Here is a 21942-nt window from a genome sequence, read left to right as displayed (position 1 = left end):
GGTGAAGAATTCTCACTTTGAGGTGTTTTTGGGCGCTAAAATAGAAGCTGATAGAGAAGATTGCCCCATGGACCATGCTGGGAACTACATAACAATATTTATATTTGTATTTGCTGGAATTCTCATACGCATAGTCCTGAAAATTATGTTTTGGTTTGATAGACTAATGGGTTAATTGCAATTTAAATGGAAAATTATATTTTTTTTTTGTTTTTCTGATTCTAGCCTCACTATTGCAATAAAATAGCATCTTTTTAGATTCCAGTCACTTTCATTTACATTTAGTTTTCATGTAAGTGATGGAAATAAAGTTTTTATATTTTTATAGTGCTATATGCAAAACTGAGAGTAAATTTTACAGACTTCAAGAGTGAAAATTACAATTTCATATTTTAAAAGCCATATAATATAACTTCTGTTAATGTGGTGATATACATTTATTAAGTGGAACTTTTGAAAATATAACCTGTACACATGATTCTTAGAGACTAAAGAAAATGGGCCACTTTCTCCCCATGGTCTATGTTTTTTCTGGGACAGTTGTACAGCAGTGGATATGTTCTTCTATGCAAGAGGCATTTATAATTGGAAAGCTTAGAGGAAAACCAGATTGGCAAGTAGTTCCCCCCCCCCCCCCAAAAAAAAAAAAAAAAGAGAGGTTTTTAGTCTGTTATTTACCGTTTCTATATTCATTCATGCTCTGGCACGGTGTTGCATTGATGTGGGATTGGGTATATTTTGAAACTATTTTTGCCTTGCCTTCTCTTCCCAGTTGAAGTTTCTCCTAAAAACACCCATTTTGATCTATTATATACATATGCTTACATTTTTTAACAAAATGTTTCCTGTCCTGCCAGGTGAAGACTACCATCCAATCCACGTTTTTGTTCCTAGTTAATATTTCTTGCAACAGCCCAACTTTTTCTAAGGCTTCTTTCTCAGTGACTATTTATGCCTGTGTTAACTAGCTACTCTAGAGCACTCCATGATGTATTTTGAACTGTCTTGCTCTGGTGTGAAGCACTCACATGGGTTTTCCTTACTCCTACATGCTTAGTTTAATGGGCAAACAAAGGGGTAAGGAGAGGGCTTAGTTTAAATCTTTGAACAGCTACCTGCTGTTCTAATGGATATTCCTTATGTTCATTGTAATTCCCTGGAGCCAGCAGTTTCTGTCCATTACTGGCAACAAACTACAGCAGAAAATTCTGACACTTTACACAAAAGGATTAATATAACATTCTTATTTTGTTGTCAGTTTACTGCTGACCTACCTTAAACTTTCTGAATGTGCAGTGTACTTGTACAGTATGTCTCTAACACTTATGTATCTTACAATTCATTAATGATGATGGAAAATGTCCTGTGTGGTTGTCTGTAAATTGCAGATACAATAAAAAGGACCTAACAAAGTTGTGGGATGCATAATTTTTGCTTAGAGTGCAGTGATGATACTGGTTGTTTAATGATGCCTGTGATATTTCATGCTGTTTACATTAAGATATAGACATGAACATATTTCCGGAGTTAACTTTTTAACGAACCATTGTTTTAGGGGGTTTGTATCAAAAGAATATTCTCTGGTGGTCTTGGCTAGTTCTTATTTCCCAATCTACTAGATTCCCCAGACCTTCTAATGTATTAATTGCCACTGGTGTTCTATCAGTCTTGGGGCAGGGGAGAGAGGAATTTTGACTCCCACAGCCCAAAGTATTAAATTACTTATCTGATGCTGCCTTGATGTATCTGGCTGCACAGCAATTGGGAGATTTGGGTTCTGATCCCACCTCCGCTAATGACTCAGTGTGCGAGTCACATAATCTCTATGTATATCTTTGGCCATCTGTAAAATGGGGATGCTAATGCTTACCCACCTCTTTAAAGGGCTTCCAAATCCATAGATGGTGTGTTATATTAGCATGCAGCATGTGTATTCTTAATTAATTAATTAATGCAAAATAGTCTGAAATTTTGGGTTCGTTTGTCAAACACTTTTTGGTATATTTCTGTAAGAGGCTTGTATTTCATTCTTCTTTAAAGTCATCAACAATATAGTTAGAGGAAATTACAGCTGTAATTTTCTTACCGAAGCACGCCTTTAGGAAACATTAGTTTTTTTAAATTGAAGTGTGGATTTTTCATTACTCTTGAATTCTTTGCTGACAAGATGGGATCACTGACAGAATTCTAGTTAGATGGAACCATGGTCTGCTTTATGGTAGAAGTTTGATTATACGTGTGTGTGTGTGTGTGTGTATGCATGCACAAGAATGGGCAATATGTCTGTAGATATGTGCAGTAGATAGTTGAAAAGTTACAGGTACTTGCAGAGTGACAGTAGGTACTTGAAGTTTCCCTTTAAATATATGCATACCTGCACTCCGTACCCATATTATTATGGGGTTTGTTCCTGTTCAATTATTTTATTATCTTATACATTTATTATAATGAATATGAATAATTAGTATACCTAAAATTCACTCTTATAATGAGGTTGAGATGGGAGTTTCCAGATTAGGGGCAGCAAAGAAGTCTAAAATATTCTACACATACAGTTACTCACTGGTGTATGTGCTGAAATATGCTTAGTAACTAGAATGGCAGGGTATATGTGCCAAGAATTTAGCTACTGACTGTACTTAGCAAACTGAGCAGGGGTTCACATACTGAGGAATAGTTATAATTGAGAGTAGTTCCACACATACCCAGTTACCTTTCACAATTTTTTCTTATGTTATTACTAAAGCTCTTTGGATATAAATGATCTGCTTTGTTCCATCCAAGCCAGTCTTCTCTTTGTCACAAGTTGAGCAATGTAGAGTCCGGAAAACATACCAGAATAGGCAGTTGATCTTTCGTCCATTACCTGCTCTTGGTGCTTGATATCAGATGCTTGAGGAGGAGATGCAAAATCTTAATTGTGCAGTACTATAGCATGGGGAGAAACTTCTTCCTGACCCTGGCTGGCTGAAGCATGAGGATTGATTAGTGTGTGTGTGTGTCTGTGTGGTACTTGGGAAAAAGCTCTCCCAATACCAGCTAATTTGGGGACTAAACCAGATAGCCTGGATGAAAAATACTTGTGCTGCCACACCCTTCAGAACTATGCCCCTGATGTTTTAAATAATGAAATGGTTGTGAACTGTGTTTATTTGTAACGTATTGTCAAACAGTTTTCTATTTACAATTTTTAAAAAAAATCTTAACTTACTATCACCATATTCTTCTTGGTTTCATTCCGTTTCCTTTTTTTTTGTGATAGGTTATTGGGTTTAGATTAGGTTTATACACCCCCCAAAAAATAAAAATAGAAAGGGATATTTGTCTATGATAAGTTACCATAAATAACAAAAACAGATCATCCACAAAACACCAAACATGGTGTATTTAATTCTGCAGTGTTTTCTCTTTTATCATCCTTGACTTTCTTATAACTTTCTTAACTTATGTTAAATTCTCTACCTCAACTTTTACATTTTGTTTTTCTCCCATGTCTCCTGCAAAAGCCTTCTCAATTCCATACTTCTCTTCTCTAATGTCTCATAATTCTTCCTCTTTCTTTCACCCACCCCTTTTCACATTGAGCTTGGAAACTTTGTCAGACATCCCATAGTGAGTGTACTAAACCAAACAGCCAAAAAACAATAAGAAGGGTGAGGAGATCTCACTCTTTAGGAGCAATACCCGGTGAGATACAGTCTCTAATGCTGAGATTGCTGCTAGGGTGCTTGCTGTTCTTTGACCTGCTTTTGGGGGCTTGACATACTTCTCAAGCATCCTATAAGGTATCCTGCTTTTCAGATGCTTTATTTGCTAATTTCTGTTTTTTCCTCTGTGATGCAAGCCCCAGTGGTGTGAGCACTGTTGGAGCTGTTGTTCTGTCTCTGCTACATAGGTTACAGTCTGAGGGAGCAGAGATGTGGCAGGATGAGAGCTATATATAAGCAGTATTCCTGTGGCATGGGGGTGAGGGAAGGATATGGAGAGAAGGGAGGGGAATGAATAGAGATGGGAGGACACGAGGAAATGAATTAGAAGGCAAGTACAAAGGGAATGCAGAGAGAGGGGATGAGAGGAGAAATAATAAGTAGAAAATTGTGTTCTACATTGTATTCTCACACTGAAGCATTTTGAAGTCAAGAGGTTTATAGATCATGGTAACTTCTAATGTCACAAAAGACTGATTTAATTAGTGGGCTGTGAGGGAGGATGCCATCCAGACATAAGTATCAGCAGTGTTATCAAGTGGAATACAGAGGTTCTGGCTAAGTAATTTTTGTGTTTGTTTAAGTTTTGTGTTGGTGTAAAAAAAAAAAAAAAAGCCGCTTCTTTAAGTTCAGTTAGGTATTGGTTGTACTTCTTTTCATATCCTTGCTATTTTTTCAGAAGGTTCTCAGGTTGCTAAAGGGCAACAATTAATTTAGTGTCCTTGTGCAGTGCTTTCCTATAACTGTGATTTGGTCTAAATGGAAGAAGGATTCAATAGGTCTGGGAATAGAACCCATGCCTCCTACAGACTTCCTGTATTGTACTGAACAGATCATTTTAATCTTTGTCAACTAAGTTGCCTTCGCAAAATCTCCATTTTAGAGAGATCTCATGGGCGGGCAGATGTTAGGTAAGACTATTGAGGTGCTTGGATGGATGGTGTAAATGAAATGCAAAGTATAACAACACCAAAGTAAATGCTTCACAATACATTTTTAAAAATTTTCACATTACCGGTACTTACCTTGGGACGTATTGTTTGTTGAGATTATTAGGCAGCTTCCTTCACTGTAATTCTGAGTGCTAGAAGTGCGAGGTTTTTGTACTGTAGATTTTTCCTTTGCCTGATCACTGTAGTAACTGTATTCTGTTTTATTATAATATCAATGTCTTTTTAAATACCTTTCTTTGGCAGTGCATCACACTTCAGATAGAAGGAACTTCTATATAACATAGAGGCCACTTCTTTAAAATTATAAAGATTCAGTTCCTGTATTGAAAGGGGCTTGGAAGCATTGAATTCAGGATTTGTTTGATGATGAGTTCTGCTGACCACATTAATTTATTAATCTAGTAATCTATTAATAGTATACAATCCTTAATCAAGACCGGAATGAGTATTTTTAGAATAATCAGTATTTTAAAATCAACTTAATAAAGTTTGCTTCCTATGCAGCTGATTTTAGACATTTTTTATGTAATTTTTCAGGAATATTTCTCTTCATGAGATGGTAAATATATTAGTATTTTGAATGATTTAACAGGTATACCAGTTTAAAGTATATGCATTCTTTCTATTATTAAATAATAACTTTTAGTTTACTTATTAGACAACTTCCAGGCTTGGCTTTTTTTAATTGTTGCCTGTAAGAACGTGGAAGTCACAGTGTGTAATACCTGATTTAAAACTTACTGACTTTTACATTTCTTAAAATTAAGATTATTTTTTCTTCTCTTCTTCCTTCCCAGTTACAGGGCAGTTGATGAACCTTCCAAAGCCTGTTATCAGAAACGCTTTCCCTCTGTTCATTAAAACATGTATGGTGTACCATGACACCTCGTGGCATTTATCTTTACTAAAGAAAACAATTTTCAACTATTGGTAAGTTCTGAACACTTGAGAGAGTTGCTTTTTGGTTTGTGTGTGGTGGGGGAAAGCATTACCTTGAGGACTTTGAATTATCTTTAAATTTAAACTTAACACTGACAGTGAAGGTTAATTTGAAAACCTAACACAGAATTAAAACCTGACGTAAATTTGTTTGGCTACTGTACTGTTCCTACCTTCTGGTTTGGTCACCTTCATTAATCCTGATCGGTCTGTTATTCTCTCTGAGTGTATGAGAAGCAGGAAGAAAGAATATCACAAGACTCAAAACAGAAAAACATTTAGGGGTGATGCAAAAACAGGAAAGGTAGGAGCTTCACTGCTTTTACTGTTCCTATTCTACTCAGCCTCAGTTCTGTGAAGCCTAGAGTCCATGGTCAGGTGCAAACAAGAATTAGCAGTGACTGGCCATAACAACAGAGTGGAAATTTGTGTACTTTTGTATTTAGAAAAAACAGCTGTGGTTCCTCAAACTTTCTGAGACTTGCTGAAATAGCATGGCTTTAATATCCTGTCATTAAAGAAATTGGTATTGTTGATCTAAAAATTGATCCTCTTCTTTAAGGGAGCTAGTCTGTGACTAATAACTGTACAGAACACAGCTCTTGGAATGTGGGCATGTGAGTTTCAGAAAGTGGCTAGCCCTTTTAAGAGAGAGTGCACCTGGGACTGGGGAATATACAGAAAATTATCTTATGATGGAGTTACAGCACACAAACTAAATTTAGAACAAGGTAGAGTAAAGAATTATAATTAAAACTTAAATGTCTTAAGAGTACTGAATAGCATGTTTTCTTCATAATGTTTTATAGCGGGGAGATATGTGATTCATTGTTATGTTTTACTTGTTATTCAAGAAGATGGAGTTAACAAATAAATATACTGTCATATATAAGATTAAACACCTCATCCCATTAACCCCACTTTGCGCCCCCCCCCCCCCCAAAAAAAAAAAGTGGCTGAAATAGTCATCTCTTCATCTATAAACTAAGTTCCTTATCCTGGAAACTGTACTCCATTGGCCTCAGTGGGACTACTCACACTACATAAAGTTACTCATGTGCATGATGAGTCTTTGCAAGATCAGGACCTATGTTTTGAAGAGACCTCCCAGACCTAAAATGTTTTCCTTGTCACAGCATACAGAAAATAAATCCGTGTAAAATAAATAGAAACTGCTGAATAACACCTTTTAGTGTAAAAGCTGGAATTCCTAATTTGCTTAATCTATTCTAAACTGTAAATTGGTGGAGGTGTATGAGACAGTTTCTCATAGGTAGCTAGCTCTTTAATCTTGTCTGGAATCTGAATCACCCTGTTGAGGTAAGAATTCTGTTAACAAGAATTAAAATTTAATTGTAAGGTTGTTTTAATAATCCACATAGAACAATATATTCATATACAGTCCCATACAGAATGCATGTTGTTGGACAGGCAGCATGGTTTAGAAGAATGAGCACAAATTATTATCCTAGAGTGAAATGTTGGCTTCCATTTAAGTCAGTGGGAGTTTTGCCTTAATTTCAGTGGGGCCAGGATTTTACTCTTGGTTTTGCCACGCATTGTATGGCCTTTGGTAAACCATTTAAACTCTGCTGTAATTTCTAAATGTGTAAAATGATAATATCCTCAGAGGATTATTGAAGACTAATGTGTGCAAAGGACTATGTAAGTTGTAAATATTACGTTGAATTAACCATTTTAATATTGGTCAATTCTTCTGTACACAAATCAACCATTATATGAATGTAAAAGAATTTATGTAGTGTTATCTTTTTAAATCGTGTAACTAAAAAAGAACATATACAGACACTGCTCTGTGTGTGTGAGGGAGTGGGGCACCAGTGTACCAAACAGTTTTACTTCTGTAGTCACAACCTATTAAAACTTATCGGGAAGTCTGTCTTTTGACATATAATGTGTGTGTATGTTTGGACTGTCTTGAATTTCTTTGATCTTTAAGTCTAGGAATATGGTATCATCTAATAAAATCTGGCAGTTGGTTCGATATTTGCAGGAGGGCATCCTCCCTGAAATTCTGTTGTTGACTGTTAGAGAAACTCTGAATTTTACTTCAGGTTTAAGGTTAACGTCATTGTTTTATCAATTAAATGGGACAGATTGGTGTCTTTAGGACCACAAATGTCTCTTTTTAAAACAGCATTTAGAATTAAGAGTATCTTTAAAAAATTGCAAAACAAAAATATCCTTTTCCAAGGAGTTTAAAATATGTGAACTCTAAAATTTGATTCTGTAGGTTTTTAAGGGTAACACTGCTGCATAATTACCATTGTGCAATCACATGGCTTGTAGATCTTGGAATTGTGTTCATAAACTCTAGCGCCTTCTACATTGGTGGACTAGGTAGCATATTTAGTCCATCAGCTGATAGCTGGGTGTTCAACACTCGTTAGCTGTAAGGCTTGACTGAGAGAGTTTCAGAATTTGTATCACTGTTTTATTTATTTTCTTACTAATTTTAATAATTTTTTATCAGAATTGTCTTTCTCATACAAGAGTTGTAGGAATAATATATCAGTAATATACAAACAGCTCAGAGAGCTGATATGCCTGTGCTGCTCTAGAATGTTTTATGTTCTCGACTGTTGTAGGAGAAACATGAAACCTTGAATTCTGCTTGTGACTATTAAGAGGAAAGTGGGTTTATTCTAAAATTTACTTAGATGGTAAAAACGTACACAGTTGTTTAAAAACCAATATTTTTTTCTTTAACTTTTCTTTCAGCTAACTTTTAATTAAAGAATACAAACCTGTGTGCTCCTGTTGTAAAGTTTAAACTGTTGTTGCCTAATTTATCTTGCATTTCAATCTGCCACGGAACATCATGCTGTCAGGTTTTCCCTCAAAGCCATTAAGGATAAGGGCTTGTCTTCACTATGAGCTAAATCAGCACTGCTGCAATCAATGCAGCAGGCATCGATTTCATAGAATCATATAACTGGAAGGGACCTCGAGAGGTCATCTAGTCCAGTCCCCTGCACTCAAGGCAGGACTAAGTATTATTTAGACCATCCCTGACAGGTATTTGTCTAACCTGCTCTTAAAAATCCCCAATGATGGAGATTCCACAACCTCTCTAGGCAATTTATTCCAGTGCTTAACATCTCTGACAGTTAGGAATGTCCAACCTAAACCGCCCTTGCTGCAATTTAAGCCTATTGCTTCTTGTTCTATTTAGCAGGTCTGGTGAAAACATGATAAGTTGATGGGAGAGCTCTCTCCCCTCGCCTTCAGTACTCCACCTCCCTGAGAGGCCGAAGTTATGTTGATGGCAGGAGAGTGTTTCCCGTTGACATAGTGTGACATAGACACCGCTGTAAGTTGATCTAAGCTATGTTGACTTAAGTTACATACCTTATGTAACTTAAATAGCATAACTTAGATAGACTTACCTTGTTATTGTAGACCAGGCCTAAATGCTCTACCATGCTTTTATTTTTGAAGTTTCTCGTTTTTCTCTGAAAACATGCCTTCACCTTCAACATTAGCCTGAACTAATAAACTAATATTTTAACAAGTTTTCACACTTTCTGGGTTTTTGTCCATCTGATAGTGTATGGCTTACCATTTTGTAGAATCTGTTTGTTGGAGCGGGAGGATTCTGGATTGGTTTCAAGAGACTCAGTTGTAGCCAGATGGCCTTTGAGGACTTGAGGCATGCTCCTAGCTCTTGACAGCCAATTTGACCAGTATTTAAGGCTTGACCATCAAGGTTTGGGAGCACAGGGTGAAATCTGTATTGATTGCTCCCACTTATTTCAGTTCTGGCTGTTGGGGTTTGAATGTGTTTTTGTTTATCTCCACCATTGCAGTAGCATGGTCTAAAGAATATAAATATTTCTGGCCCATCAGACACCTTCAGCTCTCCTCCTAGAAGAGGTCGTCTTCTAACTGTAGACTCCACTGGTGTCTAAGCTCTCATCTTTTGCCCTGTTTTGAGTTTCCTGACTTAATCTGCTCCATACAGATTGAGAGTTTGAACCTGTTCTTTGAGGTAGAGTGCTTGGAAATAGCCTGACTGAATCAGTTGACTCCCTCCCTCATCCATTGATTTGTTAGAACATGTAAATATGCCAAGGGTGTAGTTGCTAACCATTCTTGTACTGATTGAATTGGGTGTCTTTCTGTGTTCTTGGACACTGTCTATCGTAAGAATTTCTAAAAGGAAAAAATTTTCCTGCAGTAATGTCAGCGATGTCCTAATATTTTTGCAGCTTGAAATTAGTCAAAACCCAGTGCCGGAATTCAGTTGCATATTCCTCAACAGATTATGCTAATTATAGTTGCAGGCTCATTACACCATGACTATTGAGAAGAAATGGTCTTAATGGAAATGATCAACATTGAGAGGCCCAGGGCTATGACATCACCTGTTGTTTTTTATTTTACAAAGCAATAGTTTTGAAAAGTTTCAGATTTGTTTACTTTGTCATTGTCTCATTAAGTATAAAATGCCCTTGATGCTACTTGCTATAGTTACCTTCCCTTTGAGTTTGGTAGAGTTTGTGATAGCGAAGATCTCTAAATGCAAAACATCCAGATGTGGGATGGTCTTGGAAAGTAGGTTTATCAATCAGTGATATTTACGTTCAGCTTACATACTAGATATTCACAGCCAAATGCAATTTTAGGTCTCAGTTCTACAAAGATCAGCTTAATTTACTGGTTCCATTGAAATCAAGGCATGTGTTTGGTCTTTGCAGGATCAGGCCTAAACTTATGAAGAAGGGAATGTTTGCCCCATCACCAGTGAGAACCTCTGTATCTAAAGTTAGTGCTTGCAGATTCCTGGGGAGACAAGGATACATCTTGAGTTTTTGTGTGTGCAGAGGAAGCAGTTCTCTTTAAAGAGAAATTAGAAGCTGAAGGAAAAGGGGACAAAAGACATGCTGAACTCCCTCTGATGAATGTCTCTCCATCCTACATGTCCTAAGGATCCCTTAGTTATGAAAAGTTGTCCTATCAAATAATTTTACTTTTGTTTCACCACTGCTATTAATTGTTCTTGATACTTAAGTGGCTTATAAGCTGAACATTCTCTGCTTATGTAAAAATCTAATAAAAGTAAAACACAGCTTAAAATATGTCTTTTCATTGGAAATGAAGCCCCAAAGATCTCTGCCTTACCCATAATGTTCCTTACATTAGAAGACATTGCTTTCTAGGGGTAGAGTTTGCAGGAGTAAAAATAAAGGCAAGTACCCATTCTGGTCCTTAACTCAGTATCTTCATTCTCTCTTATTTATAGGGACAAGATTGTATATTGGAGTGCCTTCATCATACTCTTTTGCAAGTCTTGTCTAGTTCTCAGTGACACTACAGGTCCAAAGGTCCAATTTGTCCTTACAACAGACATCAGTCTATATTTGAAGGAATCTGGAATTCACAATTTTGATTTTTTTTTTCCTGGCCAAAAGAACTTCGTTTCTTTAATCAAATTAAGGTTGCTTACTTCTGTCTGACAATTTGTTTAGTCAAGCCTTACATTTGTGCTTTTAAACATTGTGCAAACTGAGTGTGTTTTTGAACATCCAGTATAAACACATTTTCTTGAAAACTTGTATTGGAAGTACTCTATCATCCATCTTATCCCTAAGATTCTCTTCTGTACGTTCCCCCCCGAAATACATCCTTAGAGAAATAGTCTCTGCTTCTGGAGAGTGAGCTCTTCCATTGCTAGCAGGAGAGTGACTGCTGGGAGTCATAGTCCATCAGTGCTTTCATTCTGCTGCTTTTTCTGACCCATTAAGTAGGTGCAGTAACCCAAGCATAGACACAATCCTCTTCTGTTTTTCTGTTTTCCGATTAATTTGTAGTAGTGTAAGAACATACCTATGCCTGGGTTCCTGTACATGTTATTTTCCCAGCATTCTCAACTAGATCCAAGTGAAATTGACAAGCATCCTGTGTCCTATTCTGCAAGTAGAAGAGTTGAAAGTGTGACCCAACCTAGCGGAGTTCGTCTGCACTGGAATTTAAAAAATGTCGGAATGCTGGGGAGTGGGGGGGCCTGTGGGCATGGACAGGGGATAAGGGAAATAGAAACATGGGATGCATTCATTTAATTTTACGTGGTAGAATTTTGGACTGAGTTTCAGTTCTTCCTTAATCTATTAGCTGAATTTGTTTTATCTTGATAACTGTGAACAACACTTGAACTTTTTTGTCTATATTCCAGTTAAGCTTTCCCCCAGGGGAGTATGGAATGTTAGGTTGTTCTTAGTATCGTGTATAATACATACAGTAATACAGGATGGGCAGGGATGGTGTCCATAGCCTCTGTTTGCCAGAAGTTGGGAATGGATGACGGGTTGGATCACTTAATGATTATCTGTTCTGTTCATTCCCTCTGGGGCACCTGGCATTGGCCACTGTTGGAAGACAGGATACTGGGCTAGATAGACCTTTGGTCTGACCCAGTATGGCTGTTCTTATGTTATGGTAGCCTATTATTTATATGTCCTTAGTTTGTTTTTTTCACTCTCAAGGCTATGTGGTACTTAATTGTACACAGTCTAAATTGTTTGTACATTTTTTTGGTTAGTTTTTGTCCTAAAAAAAAAAATCTTTCTCCTGGATTGTGCTTTGGATTGATCAAAGAAATTTGTAATCTGTGTTTTTGTTGCTGTTTTCCTTCTGAGCAAAGGAAACAAAGTACCTTTGAGGAGGCGGAAGAGTTGTTGTTTGTCTCCAAGATTTTTCTGGGGGACAGTTCTGTAGACTTACTTACACCTAGGAAGTGTGTTCTGCCTATCTCTTTTTATTCGGGACTAAAGTGTTATATAACAGGTTTTTTTGTACCCTTTAATTTTAATTGGGTTAAATCTTAATCTTGGGACTACTCATATCGTAATGTTGACAGGATAGTCCTATAACTATTTGCTATTTTGAAGGACTGTTCTAACTTAACTGATGATCCCTCAGTTTTGGTAAGGCTGCTGCTATATCCGGAAGGCACACCTTTATGCCTAGGTATTGATGGCGTAAAATCAACAATTTTTGAATTGCTTAGAGTACATAGCACAGTGGAGATAAGATTAGTGCAGGGTTGTGCCCTTAAGGTTCTAACTTTCAGATACTAATGCAGTCTGAAAACTAAATAGTTTTTTCTCAGCTGTATTTTAAAATATCTCACATTATGATATTTGAGATAAAAAGTGTATTACTTGGAGGGAAAACCTTACTTGGTTGAAGCAATAAATATTATCTTTGCAGTGACTGATTTAGCATTGAAATACTACTTTTGTGAAGTGTAGAAAGTTTGGTACTCTAAAGTTTAGAATTCATTGTGAAATTTAGAATAAGTGCTAAGATACTTTTTTCCATCAAAGATAATGTTGTGAAAAGTAAGATATTACAGTGGTGGCCACCTGAAACAGATGTACTTCAATGAAGTCCTCCTTCATTGTTGAACTTCCACAGGAAGTCCATTCTAATAAAACAAACAACCTCAAGTAACTGTCATTTTTACTGAGGTTTCTAGTTTAGGGTGGTATCTAATCAATTCTATATTAACATTCAAAGAATATTTTAACAAGTGTTGGTACAATTGAAGGAGGCTACCCGATTTAGTGTTCTGAAGTCTGCAGCTTTGCTCCTGTTGTTTTATTTAGTAGATAAAGACTATTTTGTTGAGTGTGCAAAACAGTTTCTCATTTCACAAAAAGTGGATTAGAACATGTGAGCAAGATGGTCCATAAGCTTAGACTGAATGTTTGTGTGTCAAATTGGGCTGTATTTTATTAACTTGTTAAAGAAGTAAACAAGACAATGCTAAGTACAGTAAATTGTTCACCAACTGATTACATTGACTTGGTTCCATTGTGTGTATCTGCAATTTACTAGAAAATTCTTGAATTTACAGTATCTGTAGAACTAGGTTCATTCTAGCAGTAATTTAGAGTTGTATTTTTAATACTTAGTTTCCGACCTAGCCTGTAAAAATGTGAGCAGTGTCATTCTGACCTATAGCTATAAATTGACATATGGCTAAGTAAAATTAAATCTGCTGAGATTTAAAAGCCCATACTTGATTTTACTATTGTGTAAGTGCATTTTTGTTTAGAAACAATCTCTATACTATTTTTCCAGTTTGTTTATTAATATGCTTTCAGTAGAATCAAATTACTATATTTGCACATTAGCTTGCGGAGAAAATTATGTTCAGACTACAATTTATTGTTTGTGGGGGGGGAGGATTTGTCAGAGTCCCTACAGATGAGCTTTCATGGTTCACTGGCCTCTTGGAAGGCACTATTGTAGCAACCTTCCTTTATCAGAGTACCAGATTTTCCTCCCTCTGGAGGGTGTTATAGTAACTGATAGATCAATCAGAAAAGTCCTGTAGACTAGAGCAACTTTCTGTTTTGGAGATTGGGGATGCTGTCTCTGCAGTGTCCTTATTCCTTTGTTCCCTAGAAAGTGAGAGGCTGTACTTGGGGAAACTAACATGGTTGTTGGGCATATTAATGCAGAGCAGAGGTGGGATTTAGCATATTTCAAAGTTCAGCCCGGTAAAATACTAAACCCTTTGAATGATATATCTAACACATGTTTTCTAAACCACTGGAAATGAGCTCTCCAAGCTATTTATCAATTAAAACTTCCTCTGTTCAGATTGGTTAGCAGAATAATTTATTCTCTTGTACCATAAAACTGGTATTAAAAAACTATAAATAGCTTGATATCCATAGTATCTGTTATATAACATTGTCAAAGTAGTAGACGATTGCAAAGCTTCTGTCTTTCTACAATGGATATTTAATTTTAGGATTACCAAAATTTGCAGCTATTTATTGGTGTATATCACCCTGACAGGGTTTGAGAGAGTGCCATTTATTTACTTCTGGTTTCTTTTCGTGGGATGTAGCATTTTGCAAATTGAAAAATAGATCCTAATGGTCAAAGATATCACTAGCTCCAGTTAATTTTTTCAAAGGCTGTTAAGCGATTAAAAAAAATTTATCGCAATGTTAATAAAATATCATTTATTTAAATATTTTGGCATGTTTTCCACTTTTTCAAATACTATATATTCAGTTTCAATGCAGAATACAAAATGTACAGTGATCACTTTATTTTTTATTATAAATATTTTCACTGTAAAAATAAGATAGTATTTTTCAGTTCACTTAATACAAGTACTGTAGTGCAATCACTTTATCATGAAATTTGAATTTACGAATGTCAAATTATTCACCAAAACCCCCCTGCTTTCTAAAACAAAACAATGTCAAACTTTAGAGCCTACAAGTCCACTCAGTCCTACTTCTTGTTCAGCCAATCCCTGAGACAAACAAGTTTGTTTACATGTGCAGGAGCAGGGTGGATAAAAATCAATGATTTTTTTAAAATCGGATTTAAATCGGATTTTTTTGATAAAATGCTTTTTGAGGAAAAAACCTATCTAAAGAAAGCGTTAATTAAGATACATTCTAGCTCAAAGATATCTCATCATGGAATAGGGATTATAAATTCTAATTCTATAGTATGAGACTATATTGATGTAATGTTTAAGGAAAGTTTTGTAAATGAGTTCCAATAGTTCATGGATTAGGGACCCAATTTTATGGGGTTCCAGGGGCTTCTGTATAGATTATTTAGGTTAATCTTTCTATCTATCCAATGGGACTCAGTGCTCAGTCTAGAAGATGCCGTCAGAGATGCTTAGTTTTGCAGTTCTCAAACTGTGAATTTGTGTCTCCAGAGATAATATGCTGGTTAACAGCAAAAATGTTTTAAAATAAATAAATATATAGAGGTGAGAAATAACGGACCTCAACCCTATTGTCCCTCTGCAAATTTGTGTACACAGAGTCAATCCCTTACCTCTCTCTAAAAGTGCAAAGTTTCAAAAAGTTCAATGAATAGAAGATTGCTGGGGGCGGAAAAGAAGGCTGGAGATAAATGTGGGAAGGGAGGGACAGGCAGTAGAAACAAAAGTGAAACTGTTTGAGCAGCATATTCCAGAAAACTTGAGGTCTTTCTGAGTGTAGCCTTCATTGATTTGAGATCTACCATACCATTCTCTCACTAGAAGGGAAAACTATAATGGCAGCAGGCCGTAAGAGAGACCCAGTTTGGGAATAAGAACCATTCAAGAAATGTTTGCTGATGATGAAATAAAGTCACACCAGTGAACTGGTGGAAGTCACTTAAGCACTTGGATTCAGAGACAGTTGAAGTGATAATCTCACTTTTAACAGCAGTAGCTTCTTCTGATGGTGTAGAAAGAATATTTTCTTCCTTTGGACTAATTCATTCCAAATTGAGAAATCGTTTGGGACCTGAAAAAGCAGGAAAGCTTGTTTTTCTTTTCCAGATTATGAACAAACAGGAAAATGAAGGTGAAGATGACTGAGTTAGCTGCAGAAGCCAATATTTTAAGTTTCTCATGTTGACCTGGCTGATGTAGTCAATTTAATTTTTGTTTTTTTAAAAAAAATATTTCATTTAACTGTTTTAGTTAAAAACAATTTTAACAAAAACAAACCTGATTTTAAAAAACTTGAATGTTTAAATTCAAAAATTCATATGTTTGTTTTGTTAAAATATTATGTTTGCTGTTGAAGAAAAAAATCCAGAATACATAGCATTATTGTTTTTAGTTAAATAAAACAATTTAAATGTCTGTCTGATAATGTTCTCTTCCTAATACAGCATGGCAAGAAAATCCTCCAAATATTGATTAACCTGTTGAATTGGAGCTAGTTCATCTCCCAATGACTTCAATAAATATTTGCTTCAATTCCCTTCGGTAAATAAAATAACCAAATAATCATTCATTTTCTGATATACCTGTAAAACTAATCTGAAAAGTTTTAAAAATATATCATGTGTACCTTCTAAAAATGAAACCTACATCTATCTGAGTTGTGAAGAATATGTATTAAGGTTATAACAACCAACAAGAATGCACGTCTGTGTAGAAATCTATGATTAAATAGAGTCTTCCTGACTAGTGATTTAAATCATGATTTAAATCAAATCCACTCTGTGCAGGAGTCAGTGCTGCCCACTTCTTGTTTACAATGTCACCTGAAAGGGAGAATAGGCGTTCACATGGCACTGTTTTAGCTGGTGTTGCAAGATATTTATGTGCCAGATGTGCTAAAGATTCATATGTCCCTTCATGCTTCAACCACCATTCCAGACGACATGCATCCATGCTGATGATGGGTTCTGCTCAATAGCGATCCAAAGCAGTGCAGATTGACGCTTGTTTGTTTTTCATCATCTGAGTTAGATGCCATCAGCAGAAAGTTGATTTTCTTTTTTGGTAGTTTGGGTTCTGTATTTTCTGCATCGAAGTGTTGCTTTTTTAAGACTTCTAGAAGCATACTCCACACCTTGTCCCTCTCAGATTTTGGAGGGCACTTCAGATTCTTAAACCTTGGATTGAGTGCGGTAGCTATCTTTAGAAATCTCATATTAGTACCTTCTTTGCATTTTGTCAAATCTGCAGTGAAAGTGTTCTGAAAACGAACAACATGCTGGGTCAGCATCCGAGACTGCTATGAAATGAAATATATGGCAGAATGCGGGTAAAGCACAGACCAGGAGACCTACAATTCTCCCCCAAGAAGTTCAGTTGCAAGTTTAATTAATGCATTATTTTTTTTAACGAGCGTCATCAGCAGGGATCAGCATACACTTCTGGAATGGTGGCCAAAGCATGAAGGGGCATACAAATGTTTGTTTAGTATATCTGGCATGTAAATACCTTGCAGCGCCAGCTACAAAAGTGCCATGCAAACACCTGTTCTCACTTTCAGGTGACATTGTGAATAAGAAGCAGGCAGCAGTATCTCCCGTAAATGTAAACAAACTTGTTTGTCTTAGCAAGTGGCTGAACAACAAGTAGGACTGGGTGGAGTTGTAGGCTCTAAAGTTTTACATTGTTTTGGTTTTTTGAGTGCAGTTATGTAACAAAGAAGCTACATTTGTGAGTTGCACTTTCACGATGAAGAGATTGCACTACAGTACTTGTATGAGGTGAATGCTATTTCTTTTGTTTATCATTTTTACAGTGCAACTATTCGTAATAAAAATAATATAAAATGAGCACTGTACACTTGGAATTCTGTGTTGTAATTGAAATCAATATATTTGAAAATGTAGAAAAATATCCAAAATATTCAATAGGTATTCTGTTTAATGGCGCAATTAAAACAGCGATTAATCACGATTAATTTTTTTGAGTTAATCGCATGGGTTAACGGCGATTAATTGACAGCCCTAATTTTTTCACTTCCTGAACCAACAGGAGACTTGTAGTCACACATCCTACACACATCTCTTGAGTTGTGGGAGAGGACCCTTGCATACCTGCTATGGGGGGAACTCTTTTGTCCTTTGGCAGCACAGTGATTCTTTGGGGAATTGCCCAAATTGCAGTATTAGTTTTAGGTATAGTTCGAGGGCTGCCCTAACCTGACTCCCATGCGCACACAAAACTCTTTAGATTGAGTGAAGTGGTGATTTAAACTCTAGCTAGCTGGCCAGTCAGGACAGGAGTTGTGGGTTGAGCTGGTAATGAAGTGGGAGCTCAGCTATTCTGTGCTGTTAATACCTTCTGTGCAGCTCAAAAACTTTGCGGTGTGACTGCTGTCATGTGATGTAGGCTAATTTGAGTGCAGTTAACATGGGCTAACACTGCAATGAAGGTAAGCAGTGGGTTGGTTGTTAGTATCTTATGTAACTACCATAGGAAATTGGACAGACTGTTGTAGATGGAGGTCTGGGTTGGTGGTGCCCTACTTTTTCAACCTCGGTTCATACCACATTAATGGATATTTTATAAATGTGGTGTTGATACCTTTTTTTTTTTTGAGGAAGCTCTGTATCTGTTAAAAGAAAAGGAGTACTTGTGTCATCTTAGAGACTAACAAATTTATTTGAGCATAAGCTTTCGTGAGCTACAGCTCGCTTCATCAGATGCATAAGGTGGAAAATACAGTGGGGAGATTTTATTTAAACAGAGAACATAAAACAATGGGTTTTACCATACAGACTGTAACAAGAGTGATCAGGAAAGGTGAGCTATTACCAGCAGGAGAACCGGGGCGGGGGGGGATAAGGAGGGGCACCTTTTGTAGTGATAATCAAGGTGGGCCATTTCCAGCAGTTGACAAGAACAGTAGGAGGGGAAATAACAAGGGGAAATAGTTTTACTTTGTGTAATGACCCATCCACTCTCAGGCTTTATTCAAGCCTAAGTTAATTGTATTCAGTTGGCAAATTAATTTCAATTCAGCAGTCTCTCATTGGAGTCTGGTTTTGAAGATTTTTTTTGTTGAAGAATTGCCACCTTTAGGTCTGTAATCGAGTGACCAAAGAAATTGGAGTGATCTCCAACTGGTTTTTGAATGTTATAATTCTTGACATCTGATTTGTGTCCATTTATTCTTTTACGTGGAGACTGTCTGGTTTGGCCAATGTACATGGCAGAGGGGCATTGCTGGCACATGATGGCATATATTACATTGGTAGATGTGCAGGTGAACGAGCCTCTGATAGTGTGGCTGATGTGATTAGGCCCTATGATGGTGTCCCCTGAATAGATATGTGGACACAGTTGGCAACGGGCTTTGTTGCAAGGATAGGTTCCTGGGTTAGTGTTTTTGGTGTGTGGTTGCTGGAGAGTATTTCCTTCAGGTTGGGGGGCTGTCTGTAAGCAAGGACTGGCCTGTCTCCCAAGATCTGTGAGAGTGATGGGTCATCCTTCAGGATAGGTTGTAGATCCTTGATGATGCGCTGGAGAGGTTTTAGTTGGGGGCTGAAGGTGATGGCTAGTGGCGCTCTGTTATTTTCTTTGTTGGGCCTGTCCTGTAGTAGGTAACTTCTGGGTACTCTTCTGGCTCTGTGTATATAAAATCTCCCCACTGTATTTTCTACTGTATGCATCCGATGAAGTGAGCTGTAGCTCACAAAAGCTTATGCTCAGATAAATTTGTTAGTCTCTAAGGTGCCGCAAGTACTCCTTTTCTTTTTGCGGATACAGACTAACACGGCTGCCGCTCTGAAATCTGTATCTGTTGTGACCCCAATGAATACTTTCCAAGTAGGAAACTATACAGCACTTTAAACTTGGATACATTCTGTTTGAAGTTTTTCCTAAAGGCTGGAAATTTCCATGTGATAGTTGTGTATTGGAAATGGGTTGTGTAAAGTAAAATTCAGTGGAATTAAGGAGGAATACACAGCAATGCTCAGATAGAATTTATGAAACTAAAATTTTAGTGACATCACATGACATACTGGTGAAAGGATCTGGATAGACGCATTACCCAAGAGAAATGGGATTTGATCTGGAAAAGAGGATCAGCAATCTCAATCTGAGATTTAGATTAAGATGTTTTTTCAAGGGTACCTAATATTGGTCAGGTTAATATATATAGAGAGCGGGGCGGGGGGGGGAGGGGGGACTGAATGGTGATAAGTGCTGAAGAAATTGTGGAGTGAGTGGAGATTTGTGCATATATGGTGGACATGTCCAGTCATTAGAGAGTATTTGGATGCAGCTTATTACACTACCACAATTGTTGGATATTTATTACCAAATGATTCTTTGGTAATCCTCCTGGGCTTTCTAGCAGAAATGGTCACACACAAGGAAGTGAAGAATTAATCTCTCATCTGCTAGTAGCTGCAAGGCTACTGGTAGCCTTGGAAAAAGATAAATAGTCCAACACTAGAGGAATCATTCAAAAATGTGGGAGGTGATGGTTATGGAACAATTGACACACCAATTGTGTACCCAACAATATAGACGGAGGACAAATAGTTACTTAGCTATTTGGTTACCATTTATTCAGTACCTGGAGTATACTCACTTGCCAAAAAAAAGTTACTTTCCAATTTTTTCAAATATTAACAATTGATAGATCTGTCTGTTTTTGTTAAATGTGTAATCAGACGTTTCACTCAGTTTTATAAAATCACCAAAACATCATGTTATAAAGTAGTATAAAGATGCTCACTCTGTAATATGGTAACACCTTATTTAATCATCAGATCTCTATTTTATTACTGTAAGTTTCTCGAAAGCTCATTGTTGTAATGGTTGTTTTGTCTCCTGATATTTACATGGCAAGGATTTGTAAACAGGTTAACTTCCTAAATAAATATAGTTTCAGAAAATATTTTTAATGACATCAGTAATTATATAAGTAGATAATACTGTTGTGTGATGAGTGAAATATTGGTAACAGAATGTGTCTGCCAAAAAAGCCAGTACAGCTCTTACTTACATTTTGCTTTCGATAACGGTGCAGACTGTTCTGATCCAAAACTAGAACTTGTCTGTTCGTGGTATTCTATTTTTTGACTGAGATATAGGCTAAATCTTAAATCATGTACTCTCTCCAAACTCAGCAACTCTTCATACTTCTCACATGCTTTCTTTAAAGGCTGCTTCCTTATGTGTTTTTGGGTATCTTGACATGAAGCTAGATATACTAAAGTTTGGTTATAGATGGATCCTGTTTGTAAAATGAGGCTTTAATCTCTGATAACCAAAGACTGTGTGTGCGCTTAACTTTGTTACATACTGACTTTCGTGGGACTACTAACAATGTGTAAAGTTATGCACACATGCAAGTATTTGAAATTTGGGACAAAATTATAAAAAGTAAGACATCTTTGAAATATGCAGGATACAAGTAAAGGCTTAGTGAAGAATAAATGAATGATGACTTCATATGGATGACTTCATATTAAACAAAAATAGATACATTTTCAAGAGTCTTACTAACATTAGACTTTGGAGAATTAAAGCATGTCAGAGAGATCGGTAGAGGACTGTGTGTGTGTGAGAGAGAGACAGAGATGTGGAGACAATAGAGTAAATGTTTCAAAATATAGAACTAAAACCCCTCATGAAGCAAAGTTAGAGTAATGCTAATTCATACACTTTATAGTAAAACTTTCAAGTTTGTTAATTTGAGACCTGAATTTTAATACCCCGATGCCATGTTTCTTTAATTTTGTTCATCTATTAATGACTCTATTATAGTTAGTGAAATCATTCCAGAAGTTGTCACTTATTTATTATTTTATTTTTTGAAATCTTTCATCTGTGTTAGTAGAAATGTATTTGGCACATGTATGACTTCATCTAGTAAATATTTTCATTTAAAAAAACCTGTCATTTTCTTCAAAACTAGGACTTTTCATATTAAATATTTCTATTTAACTCTTTCAGAAGCCACATTACATTTAAATACTAACAGGAACTCCGGCCTAAGTAATCCAATCTGAGTTAATTGAAATCTTATTCAGAGTATTAAAAAGAGCTTTCATAAGCTCACATTTTAATATTTTTG

At 36.4% G+C, this 21942-nt stretch overlaps 1 protein-coding gene across 8 annotated transcripts in view; it reads left to right on the top strand.

The window, feature by feature from the left end:
• The window catches only part of ZBTB46 (zinc finger and BTB domain containing 46), a 109019-nt gene that overhangs the window by 2778 nt on the left and 84299 nt on the right, over nt 1-21942 (top strand). For 7 of the 8 annotated variants that reach the window (XM_073308924.2, XM_073308923.2, XM_073308919.2 and 4 more), the window contains one exon: nt 5458-5590. The gene's annotated coding sequence lies outside the window, so the exon portion shown is untranslated. Of the gene's footprint in view, nt 1-5457; nt 5591-16270; nt 16374-21942 lie in introns of those variants that run through there. The other variant, XM_073308921.2, reaches the window with a different exon arrangement.

The sequence above is a fragment of the Lepidochelys kempii genome, chromosome 13 (assembly GCF_965140285.1).
Source record: "Lepidochelys kempii isolate rLepKem1 chromosome 13, rLepKem1.hap1, whole genome shotgun sequence".
Classification (NCBI taxonomy): domain Eukaryota; kingdom Metazoa; phylum Chordata; order Testudines; family Cheloniidae; genus Lepidochelys; species Lepidochelys kempii.
Note: the sequence above shows the minus strand (reverse complement) of the source record. Positions and strands in the feature narration are given on the sequence as shown.